The sequence below is a fragment of the Balaenoptera borealis genome (genome assembly GCF_965194805.1).
Source record: "Balaenoptera borealis genome assembly, chromosome: 8".
NCBI lineage: Eukaryota > Metazoa > Chordata > Mammalia > Artiodactyla > Balaenopteridae > Balaenoptera > Balaenoptera borealis.
Genome location: NC_138865.1, coordinates 48,976,621 through 48,998,907, shown reverse-complemented (window position 1 = coordinate 48,998,907; position 22,287 = coordinate 48,976,621). Strand labels below are relative to the sequence as shown.

General features: G+C 36.5%; 1 protein-coding gene and 1 long non-coding RNA gene across 3 annotated transcripts in view; one reads left to right on the top strand and one right to left on the bottom strand.

The window, feature by feature from the left end:
• Window positions 1-22,287, bottom strand: part of LOC309632767 (uncharacterized protein) — a 1,168,925-nt gene that overhangs the window by 221,012 nt on the left and 925,626 nt on the right. The gene's annotated exons all lie outside the window — the stretch shown is intronic.
• The window catches only part of LOC309632783, a 664,345-nt gene that overhangs the window by 211,562 nt on the left and 430,496 nt on the right, over window positions 1-22,287 (top strand). The gene's annotated exons all lie outside the window — the stretch shown is intronic.

The following is a 22,287-nucleotide window of genomic DNA, read 5'->3' as shown; positions in this document are numbered from 1 at the left end:
CTGGTGGCGCAGTGGTTGAGAGTCTGCCTGCCAATGCAGGGGACACGGGTTCGAGCCCTGGTCTGGGAAGATCCCACATGCCGCGGAGCAGCTGGGCCCGTGAGCCACAATTACTGAGCCTGCGCGTCTGGAGCCTGTGCTCCGCAACAAGAGAGGCCGCGATAGTGAGAGGCCCGTGCACCGCGATGAAGAGTGGCCCCCGCTTGCCACAACTAGAGAAAGCCCTCGCACAGAAACGAAGACCCAACACAGCCATAAATAAATAAATAAATAAATTTTTTTTAAAAAGAAAAATTATAAAAAAAAAACACAATGAGATTATCACCTCACACCTGTTAGAATGGCTATTACCATAAAACATAGAGATAACAAATGTTGGTGAGGATGTGGAGAAAAGGGAACCCTGGTGCACTCTTGGTGGGAATGTGAATTGGTGCAGCCACTATGGAAAACAGTATGGAGGTTCCTCAAAAAATAAAAATAGAACTACCATTCAATCCAGTAATCCCACTTCTGGGATTGAAATCATTATCTAAAGGAATTGAAATAATTATCTCAAAGAGATATCTGCACACCTGTGTTCACTGCAATATTATTCACAACAGTCAAGACATTTAGGAAGCAAGCTAAATGTCCATTGACAACTAAATGGAAAAAGAAAATGTGGTATATGCACACAATGGAATTTTATTCAGCTTTGGAAAGGAAGGAAATCTTGCTATCTGCAACAACATGGATGAACCTGAAAACATTATACTAAGTGAAATGAACCAAACACAGGAAGACAAATACAACATGAAACCACTTGTTATCATGGGGAAGTAAACAAGAAATCTAAAATAGTCCAACTCACAGAAGCAGAGAGTAAAATGCTGGTTGCCAGAGGCTGAGGGGTGGGGGAAATGGGGAGATGTTGGTCAAAGAGTACAAACTCTCAGTTATAAGATGAATAGTTCCAGGGATCTAATGTACAACATGGTGACTAGAGTTAACAGTACTGTGTTGTACACTTGAAAGCTGCTATGAGAGTAGAGCTTTAATGATATCGCCATAATAAAAACAACAACAAATGGTAATTATGTGAGGTGAAGGATTTGTTAACTAACCTTATAGTAGTGAACATTTCATAATACATATGTGTATTAAATCATCACATTGTATACTTTAAACTCACACAATGTTATATGTCAATTATATCTCAATGAAGCTGGAAAAAAATTTTTAAATAAAAAAAGAATTCCTGAGTTCAAATTCTGACTGCCCCTGTTTAGTAGGTATGTGGTCTTGGGCATGTTATTCTTTACTTGTTTAATACTTGCCTCCCCATCAAGATGCAAATGCCAATACAGCAGAATCTACCTTTTCTGTGGATCTCAATTTCCACATCTGTTAAATTGTAATTATAAATTAAACTGCTTTACACAAAATTAAATACATTTACATAGCACCTAGGAAAGTGCTGTTATAAAAGAGATGGCTCAGTGAGCGACAGATGACTTTATTAGCTCTTACAAAGGGCTAGCTCTGAGCAAATGGTATAGCTGTGGCTAGAACCCTCTTCAGCACAGTGAATTGCTACTCTGGTCATCAGCAAAAACAGAGCAGGCAGAGAGTGGGCATTTAGTGAATGCATTAGTGCAACCTGGGACAGTTAGCAAAAGCAGAAGAGAGTTTAGCCTTTGGGTAGAATGCCCAGACTTTTTCAGAGTGTAAGCGGTAGTAAATAGAACCACCCATTTAGGACGGAGGAAACAAAACTTCATAGCTTTAGGACATTTTAAGAATAGAACTCCAGCAAAGAACAGACTTACTCTGATTCAAGAGATTCTTGTAGTGGCACCAGCCATCTCCCTTATCCTGTTTTATAGTACTGTATTGTAGTTATCAGCTTCTAACACAATATATCATGTACTTATTTATTGAATTAACTGTTTATGCTTCTCTTCTCCAACCTAGAATAAAAGCTCCAGTAACATAAACATTTTTGCTGGCATGTTTACTTCCCCAGCACATACAATAATATTTGGCACAGTGTTAGGCCAAATTCAGTAAATACTCAAGCAAATGAATGTTAAAATGTAAATGATAAATATAAATCACAGAGATTTTTTAATACAAATCTGATGAAACAGATACAGTGGTTAAATATGCTTAATGAAAAATGAAAAATGAATTGCTAGTTTTGGGTAAAACAATATACGGTAGTCTGCAGTGATTTCAAAGACAAAGGCTCATGCTTTACTTCCATTAGGGCCTCAGTACTTTTGGTGGTCTTAGCAGGGGCCCAGGTATACTTGTGCGTGCATGCGTGTGAGGGCACACACACACACACACACAAACTCAAATTGCTATCCCCTCTGTCTATGCGTGAATCAGTATCTGAAAGCATATTGTTCACTGATTTCTTTACTTGTTTAATAGTTGCCTCCCCATCAAGATGCAAATGCCAATAGAGCAGAATCTAACTTTTCTGTCTTTTTCACTGAATCCTCAGAATCTACAGTAAAGTAACTTTTTCAGGAAATGTGAAGTTTTTGTACCCTATTTTAAATAGGTAATTCTCATGCAAGAATTGGTCTGCCTTATAAAAATAAATCTAATCTTGTTTTAATATTATCTTTGGAAATATAAAACATGGAAATGAAATGTCCCCTAAAATACATTTCCTGATCCTTTATTTAACTTTTCTTTGTTTTGCCTCAAGTACTGTAAAACTAATAATTCCCATTTGGGGAGTATCTACCACATGTAAAATCCAGATTAAATGCTATAAAAACATTACCTTTGGGCTTCCCTAGTGGCGCAGTGGTTGAGAATCTGCCTGCCAATGCAGGGGACGCGGGTACGAGCCCTGGTCTGGGAAGATCCCACATGGCGCGGAGCAACTGGGCCCGTGAGCCACAGCTGCTGAGCCTGTGCGTCTGGAGCCTGTGCTCCACAACAAGAGAGGCTGCGATAGTGAGAGGCCCGTGCACCGCGATGAAGAGTGGCCCCCACTTGCCACAACTAGAGAAAGCCCTCACACAGAAACAAAGATCCAACACAGCCAAAAATAAAATAAATAAATAAATAAATAATTAATTAAAAAAAAACCCAAACAAACAAACAAACAAAAATTACCTTTAAAATTCAATGCAAATCTGTAACAAAATACTATCAGTATCCATATTTCAGAGTTCAGGAAACTGAGGCTTAAATTCCATTCAACATATGTTAATACTCTTAGTTTGGTTAGTACTAATGTACTTCCAATCTCAATTTTTTTCCTGTGCTTAAAAATTTACATCTACTAGGCTTAGTCCCTAAAATTTAAAAACAAATAAATAAATAGCTTTCAAGGAACCACATTAGGCTAAAGAAGGCAAAATCTATAACTTCAGTTCAACTCAGTTCAGCTCAACTGACCACTTAAAGAAAACTCAAAGTGAAAATCAGATTTACAAGATTATTCCATGCAATTAAGAAGTAAATATAGTTATGTGGATCATATTGAATTGTCAGCAAAATTTTGTTTATATGAGTCATCAACTTCAAGTTAAAAACTAAAATGAAAATTAGGTAAGGCTAAGATTTCTTCTAACCATCATTCAAACATGTAGGAATAAACATTTACTGACCACTAGAAAATGCAACCAAATTATACATATACAAAGGAATACTACTCAGCCATAAAAGAGAACAAAATTTTGCCATTTGCAGCAACATGGATAGACTTGGAGGGCATTGTGCTAAGTGAAATAAGTCAGACAGAGAAAGATAAATATTGTATGATATCGCATATATGTGGAATCTAAAAAATACAACAAACTAGTGAATATAACGTAAAAGAAGCAGACTCACAGATACAGAGAGCACACTCTTGGTTACCAGTGGGGAGGGGAGAAGGGCAATATAGGGGTAGGGGAGTGGGAGGTACAAACTACTGGGTGGAAGATAGGCTCAAGGATGTATTGTACAACATGGGGAATAAAGCCAATATTTTATTAAAACTGTAAATGGAGAGTAACCTTTAAAAATTGTATAAAACCTAAAAAAAAATTTTAATAAAAAAATGCAACCAAATAAAAAAGAGAGCAGAGTACTGTGATATATACAGTGAATATAATATAATACAAGGGGATTATTAATTATAAGCAAAAGAGAAGGAAATAAAGTAAATAGAAACATAGAAGCAGTATGTAATTAACCAGGAGAATGTTTAGGAAGCAATCATAGTCCCTGAACATCTGTACCTGGAGACAGAACCTCTACTCAGGTAAAGGTTCTACAGAACCAGTCAACTCAGGTAAAAAGCTTCTGCTGTCTTAAAGACCTGATAGGCAGAGCCCATGTTATAAAACTCTGTGTTTGGGGGATAAGATTTAGAAAAGGCTCCTGGTGTGTATGGAAGATGTTATCTTAACAATGTCAAAATAAGTATGTTTTTAGATTGCTGAGTTTTGATTTTATAGTTTTGTTTCTCTGTGAAAAGTGTCCTTGTTAATCCTGTTCCCTATGCCTTAAACTATATTCTGAAGAGTGCGAGTTAAAACAGATGAGCAGTCTATTGGTGGTCCCTTCAGAGTGCTTTGGGAGCACAGAGTAAGGAATGGCGAATCTCTCTATTTACATGAACTAAGCAAATTAAGTAATTTCTCTGAGACTCGGTTTCCTTTATAATGACTATTCTAACCTACCTCACAAGGTGGTAAGAGAAAAAAAGAATCAATACAAAATATATGCCAGGCACAGGGTAGCTGCAACATTTACATTTATCTTCATTGCCATGTATTTTAATAAGAATTAGGAAAATGTACCTAATATACATAATACTCTTCTCAAAATCCTCATCAATGTTTACCCACTGAGAAGAGCATAATGTCCCAAATCTTTAGCCTAGCATTCAAATCTGTCCACAATTTGACCCAAACCTATTTTTTTCACCTTTCATTTCCCCTACAAAACACACTCTCATGCACATTTTGAAATTCTCCCCCAAGATGCCTCTTGTTCTAAATAAATAAATAAGCAAACAAACAAACAAAAAATGCATTCTCCTTGATAAGAATTTCTAGAGATTTAGAGTCAGGCTTTTCTTCCTGGCACAGAGAGGGAGACACACTTACAAATGGAGATTTCCCTTATACAATTCCCAATTTACTTCTTGACAAACAAGTTTTCAACTGTATTATGGTGCGAAAGTGACATGCATTCAGTAGAAAGCATACTTTGAATTTTGAATTTTGATATTCTCCCGGGCTAGCAATATTCAGTCAGATATTCTCTTGCGGTGTGGGGTAGCAGCGGGAGTCAAAGCCGCAAGATCGCAAAGGTAAACAACCCATACACTGAAAATCATTCTGTACCCACACTAACATTCTGCTTTTCACTTTCAGTACTTTCAGTGCATTCAATAAATTACATGAAATATTCAACACTTTATTATAAAATAGGTTTTGCGTAAGATGATTTCGCCCAACTATAGGCTAATGTCGGTCTTCTGTGCAGGTTTTAAGGTAGGCTAGGCTATGATGTTTAGGTTAGGTATATTAAATGCCTTTTCAACTTGCAATATTTTCACCTTACAATGGGTTTATCAGGACATATAAACCCACCATAAGCCAAAGAAGATCTATAACTGTAAATGTCTCTTATGAAAGAGTAACTTCTACAGTTTTCAGAACTTCACCTGTGTCTGCTGTTTCTTAAGAATAATCAGCCTAAAATAATCAGTATGCCAAAGAGGCATATTTTCAGTGATATATTTTGCTCCCCTTCAAGAGCCACTTCAGTCTAATGGCCTTCTTGTTTAATTAATTTAATACCTGAAAAATCTACCTTTGAATGGTTTATTTAAATGAGCAATACATTTTTTTTTTTTCCCTTTTCTTTCTTTTTTCTGCTTAGGCAAGCTTGGATTTGTTTTTCAATCACTTAAAGATTCCTAACAGATACTTGTACAGATACAAAAACTGGAAACTTTACACATTTATTTCCTTCTCATAGGAAGTTTACATCTCTTTTGCAATATGTGCTATATACAAATTAAAAGTGCACTAAGAATACGATTTATAAGCCCAAATAACGAGCTGTGGCAATAGCACCAAAGATGTTTAGGGCAAAGATTTGAGTAGGGCCAAAAAAACAAAGTAAGGTTTAAGCTAAAATCACTAAATATGAAAATGTGAGGCAATGGAACTTTAAATCTACCCTCAAACATTTCAGTTTTTGTAAACCTGATTTAAATAACCTGACATACTTTGTCTCTGTATTGTAGCATTTAAGATTATATTCAATCTGGCACCATGAAAAAAGTTTGTTTTTCATTGACTTTTAAATGTAGTGTTACTTTTATATTTGACATCTGATTCCAGGAGTAATTATCATACCATTTGGAGAAATATTTATGTTTACCATAGTGTTTTCAATGGAATGAATGTCTCCTTAAAAAAAAAAAAATCCATAAAGTTAGCCAATCAAGAAAACAAATGGTCTGCAGCTGTTTTTTTTTAACTCCTATTAATACTCTAGCCTTACCTAACTCCTTCATTTATCCTTCTGTTTTCAAAGGAGCTCTTAATTACTTCCATTCCCATTTCAGTTGTAAATGCTTCTTTATTGTCATTCTTTCATCAGAATAAATCCTCCAACCTATTCAAGGACCTGACACTTCACCACTGATTTACAAGTGATCCAATTTTATTAATCAGATGTTTGTCCTGGCTTTGGGGTATCTGTACTGCCATTGCTGATAACTGTTGGTAAAAGGCCCTCTTTCTTCCTCCCCATTTCTTGGAAAATGCACAGGTACCTTTCAGCATTTTATTTCAGGAAGGCTGAAATTAAAAAGAACTAGGGAAAATAGAAAATCTTGTAATTGTCTTGAAAAGAGTCATTATTTCACACTGTTGGCTAAGCAGACTATGGCTGCAGTGGGGATAATTGTGACCTATAAAAGATTTGTCTGAAATTTTCCATCAGAAATTCTTTCTTCATGGATTTCAAGCTACTCCTGAATTTACTATCATAGGACCAATTCATAACACCACTGAACAATTTCCTAAAAGCAAAATTAACACACAAGAAACCACATTAAACAAGTATGGTGGTTGACTTTAGTACTTCGTTTCATGTTCAGAAAACTCCACTTTAAAATATATTTAAGATACACTAAAAATTATACATATGAACTATATATTCATGAACTATATATAAATATATATAATCCCAGTCTTCTTTTAGGACTTGACTATGTGGATCTTTCCAATTAATAGTTATTACTGAAACCAAGCAGGACCCTGTGGGGCTCCTGGGCATGGAAGCCTTTTAAACAGTCGCTAATCAGGGAAGGGAGGGGATGCAGAGACAAGGGAGGAGCAGTCAAAAAACAACAGTGCAGCCTTGGGGCAGGGTCCTGGTTCTGCCTCAAGGGATACACATAACAATATCTCTGAGCTCTTTACAGAACTAAAACCCCAAGAAATGGAAGATGTTAGCATTCTTCATTCCAGAGAAGACCACCTGAGGTCAGATTAAAGAAGTGCAGGCCCTGCACACACCCTAATCCTTATCAGCAACCAAGCCCTTGAACCATTGCTATAAAAACTCCTCACCAAATCCTCCCAGGTTGGGACACACAGTTTTGAGGAGCACAAGTCTGCTGTGTCCCCATTTGCCTGGCAAAGCAATAAAGCTATTCATTTCTGCTTCACCCAAAGCTCTGTCTCCAAGATTTGATTCGGCACCGGTGCACAGAGGCCAACATTTTCAGCATCATTATTGACCAAGAACAAGTCCTTGGAATCTCTTTGACTGTAACTGGCCTGGGTTACAGAGAGCAAAAGCTTTGTAGATGCATTCCTAAAAGTATTTTAAATCATCTTTCATTAAATAATAATCCTTGTCTAACACCGACATGTGAACTTCCAAATGTTTCAGTTAAAGGCTTTGCATTAGTGTGGATTACTATTTCCTCATTTGACATTGTAAGTTTTCCTTGAATATTTCCTACAGTCCAGATACCATATTGCATAGAATCCACAATCCTTTCTAATAGTTTCATTTTTTATTTCATATACAGCTTTAAATTACACTTCAATCTCAGTTTTAGTTTTAGTTTTGTATAAATGTCTATTTATAATAGTTTTTTTTCTTCTTTTTTCATGATTTTATTAGTTTCCTACAAACTTAGTGGTTTAAAACAATAAAACTTTATCTTCTTAACAATTTTGGGGGTCAGAAATCCAAAATGGTATGGTCAGGTTGTCTTCCTCTCAAAAGTTATCAGGAGAATCTGTTCCCTTGCCTTTTCCAGCTTCTAGAGTCTACCTACATTCTTCATGACCCTTTTCTTCATTTTAAAAGCCAACTATGTAACATCATCAAATCATCCTTTCTCTGCAATCTAGTTCTGACGTCAGATCTTATTATCTATCTCTGACCCTCCTGTTTTCCTCTTATAATGACTCTTGTGATTACACTGGGCCCACCTAAATAATTCAGGACAATCTCCTCATCTCAAAGTCCTTAACTTAATCACTCCTGCAAAATCCTTTGGCCACATAACGTAACATATTCACAGGCCTCGAGGATTAGGACGTGGAAATCTTTGGGAGACCATTATTCTTTACAACAATTATATAAATCACTGTGTTCTTTGTATTTGTAATATTTTTCTTCTATGATTTTTATTTATTTATTTGGCTGCATTGGGTCTTCGTTGCTGCATGCAGGCTTTCTCTAGTTGCAGCGAGCAGGGGCTACTCTTTGTCACGGTGCACGGGCTTCTCATTGTGGTGGCTTCTCTTGTTGCGGAGCACAGGCTCTAGGCACGCGGGTTTCAGTAGTTGTGGCACACGGGTTCAGTAGTTGTGGCTCGTGGGCTCTAGAGCACAGGCTCGGTAGTTGTGGCGCACAGGCTTAGTTGCTCCACGGCATGAGGGATCTTCCCGGACCTGGGCTCGAACCCGTGTCCCCTGCATTGGCAGGCGGATTCTTAACCACTGTGCCACCAGGGAAGTCCCTTCTATGATTTTTTTAAACCTAAAGAAATCTCATCTTTTTTCAAATATTCCATAAAGTTTTTCAATAGTTGCATTATAGCAGGTTGAGTTGCAAAGCATGAGAATTTAGTTCTATTCATGCATTGTATCTCAACTTTAAAGTTGCTGAACACTAGCAGTTTAAGTTTATGCCCTTTTCTACTTTTGAAACAGTAGGAAAGGGGTCAGGGCACAACCTCTGAAAGAATGACATAGCCCAAGTACATGATATAAACTGATTAAAACCAAATGGGTCCAAGATGGCAGACAAGTTGACTTCCACTAGACCTTGAGCCTCAGTATACGCTCACTTTAACACATCAGCAAACTAAATGACACACCCACAGGCACCATGACTGTTCTAAGGCAGACCATAAGGATCAAAAAGTAGGCAGTGGCCCAATTCCTGGAAATCCCAGTCCCTTCCTGAAAGAGCTGGAATACTCCTCCCACTCATTAGCCTATGAAATTACTCACTCCTACAGAAACTGACAACCCTATACCCTGGTGCCTTTCTCACCTTCTGAGATGGCCCACACTCTATCTGTGGAGTGTGTTTCTCTCTAAATAAATCCACTTCTTACCTATCACTTTGTCTTTCACTGAATTCTTTCTGTGATGAGACATCAAGAACCTGAGATTCATGAAGTCCTGAAACAAGGTGTGTTATCTCAGTTGGAAGACTGTGGGTTTTGGCTGGGTTCGAGCCCCAGCCATGTGGGTTCGAGTCCCAATCTGAGGTGCATGGTTTCACTTTTGGTAAATCATTTTCTATTGTCTTGGGATTTGTTTGGTGTCCTGTTACTTCATCACTTAACATGAACCAGTCATTTACTATATCTCTTAGTATAAACTATTAATAGTTCATTATAGTTTGTATCATGTATATGACTAGAACAGATGTAATTTTCTAAAAAGAAATCTGTAAAGTTTAATTTAGGTTTAAGTCTAGTTTTCCCATACATACATGGTTCATCAATAGGCACCAAATGTGAAGGAATGTTGGGTTAAGGAAATTGTAAATCATTTTATCAGTAGAAATATTTCAGTGTCCACATCTTTACCATCATTGGAGGAAGGGAAATTTCCCTTCTTTCCCCTTTTAGTTCTTTTGGCTGGCAATAAAAACGACATACGACAGATTAATAGGAGAAAACCTAATTATTGTGTATACATGGGGAATCCACATAAGTATAAAGAACTCCAAAGACAACAAAGGAAGGTGAGGTATATATATATATATATATATATATATATATATATATATTATTCTGGACTAAGGAGAAGGAGGTGGGGCTCTGAGACTTCAAGGGGAAATTCACAGGAAGATAAAGAGTTAATGTTTGGTAAACAAATGAGTGCTGGTCTGTCCAAAGACAGTGGGACATAGAGAGGACTGTGACCAAATGGGCTTTCCAAGGTTCCTCCCTGTCTACCACACCTAATGCTTTAATTATAGTTATCTCTGGTGATAGCTCCGTACAGGACAGTCTTCCTATCTTAAATTCTTTTCGACAGTAAGGAGGAAGCTCAAAGGTTCTTCCCAAATCTTTTGGGCCTTGACAGTTTTCAGCTCAAAATAATCTGCATGCCAAAGTGGCACATCTGGGGGCCACTCAGGAGCAGCCTGCCCTGAGTCCCATCACCATTTCTATATATCTAAATAGCAATTTCCCAGGGGGTCATTCTAAAATCTTTTACCCTTATCTATCTGGCTGTCATTTTACCTGTATGCAAATTAGGCAACCTAAGTTGTTGATCTTGGAAGGATGTAATGTCCTTTACTGAATGGGAAGCATCTCTTGTGGTTTAATACTGATAGAGTAATGTAGCCAAAACTGGGGCTTATAGCCCTAATTTGCGTGCAAAAAACAAGAAAAAAGAAAAACCCTCTAAAACATCTATTCATTAGTACGGCGAGCTCCACCTCCAAAATATAGCACAATCTGTCTATTTCCTTCTATCCTCACTATCGGTCCTTTATCCAAGTACTACATCTTTCACCTGTATCACTGCAACTGTCAGTCACTTGTCTTCCTCTCTTGCATCTCTCTTGTCTATTGTATTGGGACAATAAAGACACGCAGAAAGAGTCACCTGAATGTCTGGGTCCTGTAAAATGTAAATTATTAGCATGATCTTTAGGGCCCTGCATGAACTACTCTCTGCCTAGCTCCCCATCTTATTTCTTATCACTTACCCATCTTCTATTACACTACAGTATTACTGGTCAGTTCTGTACCCAATGAGCTCTTCTCCACAAGATATTTGCCATTGTTTTTCCAGCTGCCTTAAATTACCTTCCCCAAAGTCTTCCCATTGTTGACTCTTGTGCTTCAGGTCTCAGCTTAAATGGTATCCTCTTACAGAAGATTCCTCTAACTACCCTCCCTAAATTAGAGCCTCCTTATCATTATCTGTGGATTACCTGTATATTTCCATACTCTTCCCTAAAATGTTAACTTCATGATTTCAAGAGTTCTTTCTTATTTTTATTATAACCCCAGCACTTTGCATTGTACCTTACACATTCTAGGCAATCAACCTGTATCTGGCAAGAAGATGAATTAATAAATGGATAAATTATGAAAAGAGGGGAGTTCACCTTATTCCTCTCATCACTGGTTTTTGACTCTCATTCCAAATTTACATATCTTACAGATGCAAAAGCAATGTTGGAGAAAGAGACAGGGAAGTTATAAAATCAAAGAGAATGTCCCACAAAGCAGAAAAAAATCATTTCCAAATACCTCACCCGCTAGTTATGATATTGCAACTGGAGAAAACTCCTATGCAAATTCAGTCATGCAAGCCCCATTTAGCTCAGAAAAATGTGTAGAAATTGATTGAGTGAGCAGCTGGTGATATTGTAGTCAGGCTCTCTGGAAGTTAATTGGGAAGCGCTGTGAAAAATCCTGACATTGTACATGTAGCTATACTGACTTCCATTGTGCCCCAGACACTCATCACACACAGTTGCTCTCCACTATTACAAAATAACGGGATGCCTCGGAGTCTCTGATGACTCTCATCAATAGTCTGCTAAGAAAACGGAGTAGAAGGGAGTGATGAGCCGGAGCTTGAGCTTTTCTAATTGAAATGAAAAAGCCCCTAACCTTGTGAGTTTTTACTCCCTTCATGAAATATTTTTATTCTCCCACAGACAAACTATTCCTTCTCGGGTCTCTTTTTATATTGTTCTCATGGAAAACCTAGCATTGAAATTAAATTACTTTCTTTTCCTGGTATTTTATTTACGTATCTGTATCAGTTAGTGATTGTCATGAAACAGATGTCCCAAATCTTGTGCTTAAAATACCACGTGGCCATCTATTATTTCTCACAAGTCTGCAGTTCAACTCGACAGTGCTGTTGTTCTGGAGTGGGCTTGCTGATGTGTCCTTGAGGAGCTGGTAGGTTGGCTGGTGGCCTAGGCCTCATCTGGAGGAACACGGCTATTCTCTATGTGTTTCTCACATCTTTAATGTCTATTACATTCTAGGCACTGTGTTCTGGACTGAGAATACAAAGGGCAATAAAACTTTGTGATCTTGAAGAGTGTAGGGTGTAAAAGAGGAATAACGATATGTAAACAAATACAGCACTTAAATACCAAGGGCACTACAGAGAAAACTGTGGTGCATACAAAGGACATCAGAGAGAAGATATTCAATTCTGAGTAGAGTGAGAAGGAGGTTTCAGGATAGACTTTGGGATATACACCTCTTGAATCAAGTCTTAAAATATGAGAAACATTCTGATAGGTCTCTAAGCTAGGATTCGATGCAGAAAGGGCAGCTGAGCAAAAGCACAGATGTATGAGACATGCAAGGTCTCATTGGGCCTGGTGAGCATGAGGTGTGAATGCAATAGTGCAAGATAAGACTGAAGGAATAGACAGGGGCTGTGGGAGCTTTGTATGCCAGACTGAGTTTGAATTTTGCCTTAGACACTAAAATAATAATAATAAATTACATTTATTATATTTTTGCTACATAGTAGGCACTCTCCTAAATCTTTTGCATGCCCTTCTCATTCAGAGCTCCATATACCTCTATGATATGGGTACTACTATTATCCCTATTTTAAGATGTGGTTGTTAAGGTTATTTAGGATACAGACTCTAAATAAAGTTATATAATCCTTCAATCCTGCAGATCAAATCCTTCAAATACAAAAAATAAAGTCTTGCCCTATTGTATCACTTACACCACTAACTGCTAGTCAATAAAAGAATACACAAATCTTCGTTTCTGAGAACATAATATTAAATAAAATTGAAAGTTCCATACATGATGAACTCCCAACTTAAGCTGCTTGCCATGCTTCATAGCATACAACAGGGTGTTGAACTAACAATAAGCATACAAGAAATATTTCCTGAATTTAAATAAACCAATTCATGATGATGAGGGCATGCGAAATGTTTCCAGGTTACTTAATTTTGGCAACACAGTATTTTGTATATTCACCATAATGCTAAATGATTCCAGGGAAGAAAAAAAAAAGAAAGACTCTTGACAAACTCAACATGCTTCTTAAGTACCTTGATTAATTGTTGCATTTGTGTTAACATCTTATTGAGGACATTTTCTGTCACTTAATGCATCCTATTTATAACTGAGTTGTAAAATTATTTATATATTTCTTTCCCCTGAAGAGCAGTTACAGTTTCTACTTTCTAGTAACTTGAGTTATGCATCTTATGTATGTTTCCCTCTCTGTTCTGGCTTCCTGAAAGCTAGAGACAAACATGTTTTATACAAGATAAAAAAAAAAAAAACAAAAAACCAAAGTCATGTCCCTCAGTCTAACATAAAAGCAAATAAGGAAATCTCTAAGTAAATCATTCAAAGTGATGTCAACTTTCCAAGACTCTGTACAATCAATACTGCACCACTTATCTGTGGAATGACCTTTTGTTGTTCAAAATACGAATTTTTGGTATTTTCTTATTTAAAACGTTTGTCGTTTAAAAATTTAGAAAATAGAGATCAATAGTGACAGTTACCCAATAACCCTCTACCCAGAGATAATTTCTATCAACATTCTGAAACATTTTTTTTTTAAGTCTTTTTTAACACACAACTTTGTTTAAACAAAAATAAAATCACACTGGAAATAATGTTTCCTAACACACCCTATAAAACATCATGAATACCTTTCTATGGTATTTAATATTTTTCTACATTATTTTTAAGACTATACTTTACTTATGATATGCCACAATTTACATCACAAATGTCCTATTATTGACTCTCACATTGTTTATATATTTTCCCTATTATAAACAGTGATATGACATGCAGTCTTTTGTAAAGATCTTTTTACACACTCATTTGTTCATTAGGATAAATACATGTGAAGTAGAATTATCGGGTCAAAAGGTACATACATTTTTCAATGTTTTGATGCAGACTATCAAGATATGTTCATGAAAGTTGGTCGAAACATACAATGCCCCAAGAAAATGAATGTGTTAATTTCCTATACTTTCTCAAACCTGGAACACTGCAATATATTATTTTCTTTACTATTTGATTGCTAATGTGCATTTCTGTAATTGTTAATGGAGCTGAAATTAGCTTTATAGGTCAGTATTAGCATGCTTAGGACAAAGCACATTACTTCAAAGAAAATAAAAGACTTCACAGGGTAGGACCCTTACCTGGGTCATATTTTTATCAACAGAATTAGATACCATAATTGGCAGTTTTCAGTACATTGTTGTAGTAGGGAGATTAACTTTTCCCAAGGGAAAAAATACTTCCAGTTGAAAGAGAAAGGCTGGTTACTCAACCTATATGTGATTACTACATATTATTTGTGGCCATTCTCAGAGCCCTCTGTTCTGAAGATCTTGACAATGAGTGTTCCAATGAATGTCTTACATGTTTTACATCTGAAGATGAGGGGAAAACAACCACTTGTTTGGACATGATTTTCTGTCATGTTTGGTCTAAACCTTTGTTTAATTGGAATCAATTAGCCAGCTCATCGTGCTAAGTGCTAGAGATACAATAGCAGAGTTCACAGGAATTTGGGAATGAAAGCGTTTCCCTTGCTCATCTACCCAAAGGCGAAGATGAGAGATTCAAAAACCAAGTCTATCCGATTCAGAATAATGTGTTCAGTTTTAATGCACAAATAGACTTCATCCAAACAAAATCCATGTACGTGTCCGTCAGGTCTGTCCTAAAACCACCACCAGTTGGCAATGATAGACTAGGCAGGAGAATTGACATCACAGTATAGGTTCTACGTACTTGTAGAGCTACATATCTATGTACTAGCTAGGTTTCACTTCTAAAGGCATAAAGAATCTAAGGCTATATTATCCATTTTATATTTTCAAATCTTTAAGTCAATATTAACATAAATATTATAATATAATGTTATATTATTACATATGGTTATAATATAAACATTATATTATTATATATTATGTTATAATATAATATAAATATTATATTATAGTTATAGTATTATATAAATATAATTTTATTGCTAAGGGAACCATAGCTAATCCTTTCCATGTATATTCACCTAGTTGATTTGTTACTAAGAATCAAAAATAAGGGCTTCCCTGGTGGCGCAGTGGTTGAGAATCTGCCTGCCAATGCAGGGGACACGGGTTCGAGCCCTGGTCTGGGAAGATCCCACATGCCGCGGAGCAACTAGGCCCGTGAGCCACAACTACTGAGCCTGCGCGTCTGGAGCCTGTGCTCCGCAACAAGAGAGGCCACAACAGTGAGAGGCCCACGCGCCGCAATGAAGAGTGGCCCCTGCTCGCCGCAACTAGAGAAAGCCCACGCATAGAAACGAAGACCCAACACAGCCAAAAATATATAAATAAATAAAATAAGATAAAATAAATTAAAAAAAAAAATCAAAAATAAAATTGGAATTTAACACAAAGAAGAGTTAGTTCCATGGGCTACACCCCATAATTACTCAGTAAAAGCGCCGTAGACTACTCTTGTACAATACACATTATCTTGTGAGCATCAACAGTCTTAAAGTAATTAAATTGCATACAATTTTTGTCCTAAAAATCTTAACCATTTTACAACTATGTTCACATGAATTCTGCATGTTTTCTCATAGATGACCCAAGAGATAGATACTCTGCTAAAATCTAGGAATCATGAATATAGATGTCCAATATACAAGTCTTGGTCTAAAGGTTATAAGTTCAACCCCAATACAGATTAATAATGATGCATTATCATTACACTTTGAAGGTCACTGGAAAGAAGTCAACAATTTGATGGTAGCTTCCAGGAAAAAATGTTACAGAGGTCTTCTCTTCATCAGTAAAAATTGCCTAATTCACGTAGGAAAAAGTTTTTATAGAAATAGAAACCAAAGCCTTAGAGATATCAAATTAGAGACAAGAGTAGGAAAAAAAAAAAGCAGAAAACGGTGCTCAAGCTCTCACTGTCTACTTACATGAGGAAGAACAGCTTTACTTGATCTGTTATCAATATGCAACCTTAGATGGAAGATACTTAGCTTATGTTACATATGCTATTTATTAACAGCCATCTAATATTTCAAAGATAATTAATTTCAAACAAAACAAAAATAACATGTGATTCTTTGCAAATAATCCATTTGAAAACTGCCTCTATTCAGTCATCTATAGAGAATGAATCATGCTAGGAGATTCAGTTTCTATAGAATTCATCCAAAGACCAGGTTCATAACTAGATAAACTGTTGAAAAATTTTGATTTTCACATTTGGAACTATGAAAACAACTGAATTGAGAAAAACCAAACTAGTATGGAAGAATTTTATAATGATCTACCAAACTACAATTTACGTGCCTTTATAATTCACTGCAATATATTTGGTGCAAATTAATTCCTGTTCATTTGTTAACCCCTCCCTATTAAGAACTAGCAAAATACTAGCAAATATGGCAAAATACCATTTCTAAGAAGTCCCCACTTAGCCTCACATGAATCAGTCTTTTTTTTTTCTCTGTCTGTAGTAATAGTGCTTGAAGTATATGGAATCTAGAAGCTTTTCAAATTCTGTTGGCATTTACTTAGAATCACTTTCAAATATGAGAGACATTTTCCCTCAAAAACTCTTGATATTGTTCTGATCTTATTACCCTTTAATCTTACTCGATTTGTTTACAGCCTTAAATTATTAATTTATTCATTCAATATATTTGAGCAACTATTATCTATCAGTCAGCGTGCTAGGGGCCAAGAATACAAAGTTAAATAGATACCGGCCCTTTCTTTAAGATGCTTAATCTATGGTGAGAGAAAGAAAGAGAAAGTGTGTGTGTATGTGTGTGTGTATGTGTGGGTGTGTGTGTTAAGTGCTATGTGATGGCATATTCAAGGTCATTTAAAAATCAAATTTTGTAGTCCCTCGGAACACAATTCGAGTGCTTCTTGAACCTTTGTCTCCCGGTAGCAGTCCTAACAAACCCCAAATAAACACCCTTTTACTTAAATCCAGTCTCCATTTCTGAAATTTTGGTTAATACAGCAGAGGCAAAGGAAGGAATGACTCTACTTAAGAAATGGGGGTGAATGAAAACTAGTGAAACCAAATGATATTTTCCCTCAGATTTGAAGAATAAAAATGAGTCTTTATGGTGGACAATGGGGATAAGAAAAAAGTTATTCCAGACATGAGGAACGACATCTTCTGAGTCTTTCCTATACACACCACATAACTAGCCTTAGTTTTCTCATGTAATAGTAACAGTGGCAAACATAGACCTGTATGCTTTTTACATGTCCCATTTTTCAGTAGTTTCTTAGGGATGCTCTCTCAAAGCCACACTCTCCTAAGGACCTGCCTGAGAGCCCACATTCTTAGACCTGCACTGGCCATTCAAGCTACTAAGCTACTGTTTGGTCAGGCTGCACCCCCCCCGCCCCCCCCCCCCCGATTTCACAAAACAGATGTCAACATTCACTACTTGGATTCATAGCCAGTGGTACCTCACCTTGATCATCACACCTTACACAAGTGCTATGACATAATTATCCTTAACCATTTTTTCTAAGCTAAGTATTCTTCTGGTTTCACTATTCTGTACTCTTGGAGTGGCAGTTTAATTGTATTCAATGGCTCGTTTGAAGAGGTGAGCATCTAGAAAACTGACAAAAAGGAAGGCCATCCCCATTGCAAAGAAAAGAGTTCTATCTTTATGCTCTTTTATTATGTCCTTTGTATAATATCCCTTTTCCTTCTCGTACATTTGAAGGAAATTTAGGACAAAGTGAGTAAAACACTTTTTTATGATATTAACATTCAAAATGCTGCTCTTATCCCAACAGCAAAACTCTATGTAAAATCTTTAACTAGTTCATGTTCCACTGTGTGATCCTTATATAACATTGACTTGAACGGAAGACATGAAGGAAAATCAGTGTTTATGCGTAATATCTCTAAAGGTTGAAAAATTACTACCCAAAATTGAAAATTATATATATGTGTATATATATGTAATATTATATATGTGCATATATATATATCTCACAAACTAAATCTGATAAAATATCACTTTTTAAAATGCTGTATGTAATACCAATAGTACTGTAAGCAGGTATGCAGCTGGAGATCTTTTCATTTTTAAGAAAATAAAGGGTTACTAAGTGAGGAAGGCCAATGACTTTTATTTTAATGCTAACATTCTACATAATACTATTTTTAGAGGTAAATTTTGGCCATTAAGATTTCTGATATATTTTGATATTTCAACAATATATTTCACTTCATTCACTAGTTTTACTTTTTTTTTTTAATTCTCACAGACAAAATTTTCAATCATTGTTTCCTCTTATAATGATTTTAGTACCTCTATTTTGGTATAATATTTAATTTGGAGAGTTCTTTTTCTCACTTCTGTAAACTGATTTCTCAAAGCTCATCTTTAAGTATTTCTGAAAAATACTGTTAGTGACGTATGAGTATAGTTTGAGGTTTTAACCTTGCTCAAAGGCCAGTTCATTATTTTTGGCATCTAGTAAATACTCATTAAAATCTGGAGTCACTACTTAAAAGTATTAAAACAATTTGCAGGGCTTCCCTGTTGGTGCAGTGGTTGGAAATCCACCTGCCAATGTAGGGGACACGGGTTCGAGCCGTGGTCCGGGGGGATCCCACATGCTGCGGAGCAACTGAGCCCATACGCCACAACTACTGAACCTGCGCTCTAGAGCCCGTGCACTGTGGCTGCTGAGCCCGGGTGTCACAACTACTGAAGCCGGCGCACCCAGCATCCGTGCTCCGCAGAGGGAGAGGCCACCGCAGTGAGAAGCCCGCGCTCTGCAACGAAGAGTAGCCCCCGCTTGCCGCAGCCAGAGAAAGCCGGCGCGCAGCAACAAAGACCCAATGCAGCCAAAAATAAATAAATTAAATAAATAAATTTATTAAAAGAAAAAAACAATTTGCACATAACTCCCATTCTCTACTCACACAAAATGGAGGATTTAATGGGACCAGGTTAATATGTGGCTGAATTGTACCAAAATTCTTTCTACATTAACACAAGAAGACTTTTAGAAGCTAGGAAGTCAATTCCCCCAGCTCCCTGGTATATTACTTTTTAACACTTGCTATTAATTTTAATGAAAATGATTGAAAGTAATATTCACTAAATGTTTTGGAAATTTTCCAATCTATGTTAATACTTAATTGAAATGTGCCTAAGGCACTTAACATATATTAGCCTTATGATGATGGTTGTTTGGTTTTCCATAGGACTAAGAAAAATTGTAAATAACAGCAATGCCTTTGGGCAGGGAGGCTGTAAATTACAAACCAAAGGTTAATGAAAATGACTTTTCTGCACAAATGTTACTGTCAGAGGTAAAAAGAATGAGTTATTTGTTAGTTATGAAAAATAAACAAGAAATAAAAAGTGTTCTCATATCCCACTCCTATTTTTCAATGTCTTGACCTTTTACTTCTTTTTATTCTGTGGGATATGCTTCTTTTGTACCAAATTTTTTTCTAACTTGTAGTATTCCCCTTTTATCTAATTTCTCTAGTTTTGAGTTCAAAATATTTATCTTGCTGATAACACAGTAAAAAGTTTCACTTTAGGTACATTTATAATATGGCCATTTCTGAGGTTTTTCTTACAAAAAGTCATAAAAAATGAATTGGGATGAATTCTGAATTATGCTTAAATGAGAATTAAGAGAAACAGCAGGATATGTAAATATAGAAGATTCTTTTGGTTCCATTCAACATACATTCAGTTTACTATTGTGCTTCATGTGTAAGATATTGTGCTGCTACGTGGCTAATTTTTTTAAAAAATGAAAAAAATGAAAATGGTCTCTGCCCACAATAATCTTACAGTTGAATTGGATAAATATAACATATGCACAGAAGCAATTAGAGAATCAACAAAAGTATTAAAAAATAGAAAACACTGGGCTTCCCTGGTGGTGCAGTGGTTGAGAATCTGCCTGCCAAGGCAGGGGACACGGGTTCGGGCCCTGGTCTGGGAAGATCCCACATGCCACGGAGCAACTAGGCCTGTGAGCCACAATTACTGAGCCTGCGCGTCTGGAGCCTGTGCTCCGCAACAAGAGAGGCCGCGACAGTGAGAGGCCCACGCACCGCGATGAAGAGTGGCCCCCACTTGCCGCAACTAGAGAAAGCCCTCGCACAGAAACGAAGACCCAACACAGCCATAAATAAATAAATAAATAAATAAATTTAAAAAAAGAAAAAACTAAGTAGTTTAAGTTAGAGACAAACTTTGTTCCTGACTTTTCCTTTATAGGTATGAAAAAAGTTGTTTTACTCTCCTTAAGTTTAACAAATCATCAAGAATAATATTAGAGATATTAAAGTGCAAGGATTCTACAAGACATTCTGAGTTCATTATCAAAAGCAGTTTTCTATCCAAAGGCTAAAAGCCACCACCAAACTCTACTGTTATTGTTGTAGACATGTGCTGCTTACTAATTTTAATGGAAGCATTAAGAATTTTTCTCTGAAAGATACTAAGCATACATTTAATTAGAAATGTTTGGGTTCACTTGAGAAATCAGAGCTCTTGTTAGCAAATCTTTTGTGCAAAGAAAAACTGTGGTTACAAAAGAATACAAAATTATGTACAAGGCACTTGAGAAAGTATGTACAAAGATACATGAAATTAAAAAGGCGCACATATGCTCTGGATTTCTCTTTTCTGAAATAATTACAAATGACAGGGATGGAGGTGTACAAATAAGTGAAAAGATATTTACAGACATTAACTTTATCAGTCAGCAGAGGCCAAGGGTAGGAGTGGCAATGTTTGCACATAGCTATCATTACTCCCAATCTAACCACATGCATCTATTCCAAAAACATGTCTTGATGCTCCGACAACATACACATTTCAGGTTGATCCCCCTTAAATCCTCTTTCCTCTCATGGTTCTGTTTCTGAGAACGCTCTTCTAGTTTGTCTACCACTACTCTGATTCCTCTTTCTCTGTTTCCTCTACTCTCTTGCCTGCTGCTCCTCTCAGCCCTTCAATGTATGCCATCCCTAAGCCTCTGGAGTAATTTTCTTATTCCTTGTCTTTCTATCTATAATCCATTATGTCCTATCATAAATCTTTGAGTATCATCTCTCCTCAGATGGCTCAGAATCCTGTATTTCCAGCTCTGAGTCTTCTCGCAAACTTTAAATCTGAATTTTTAACCTGCCTCGTTCCCAGATCCCCTTGATATACCTACTTGGACTTACATCTTAGGCAATCCTGTCCCAAACCCTCTCTCCACAAGAGTTCCGTACTTCCTGCTGTCTCTTCTCATGACTAAATGTCACTTGATCTCCCTCCTCCATCCCATCACTCTTCCTTAGAGACTCAGGTTTGATGCCTCTTTTTTAAATGACTAATTCCACCTTCTAAGCAGAAGTAAAACCCCTACTTTCCTCAAACTCCCACAAAACAAGACTGCATTATAGCTATTTGTCTTCTACTAAAATTTCCTTTTGGTTTTTAAATTTCTATTCATGGCACCCACCCTCTAGTCTTTCAAGGTTAAGAACTTTGAATCAATTTGATTTCTTTATCTTCCTTATCCTCACATTTAGTTAATGCTGAAAAACTGTAGCTTTTTCTCTGCAAAAGTCTCTGGTTTGATGACTTATTTTAGAATTTCAGATCCCCCTTCTCAAGCAGAAGTTGCCTCTTCTTTCCTCTAAACACCACCATGCAAAATGCTTTTTGCTATTTGTGTTCAAATATTTTACCCTTAACTATTATTATACTGGTGATA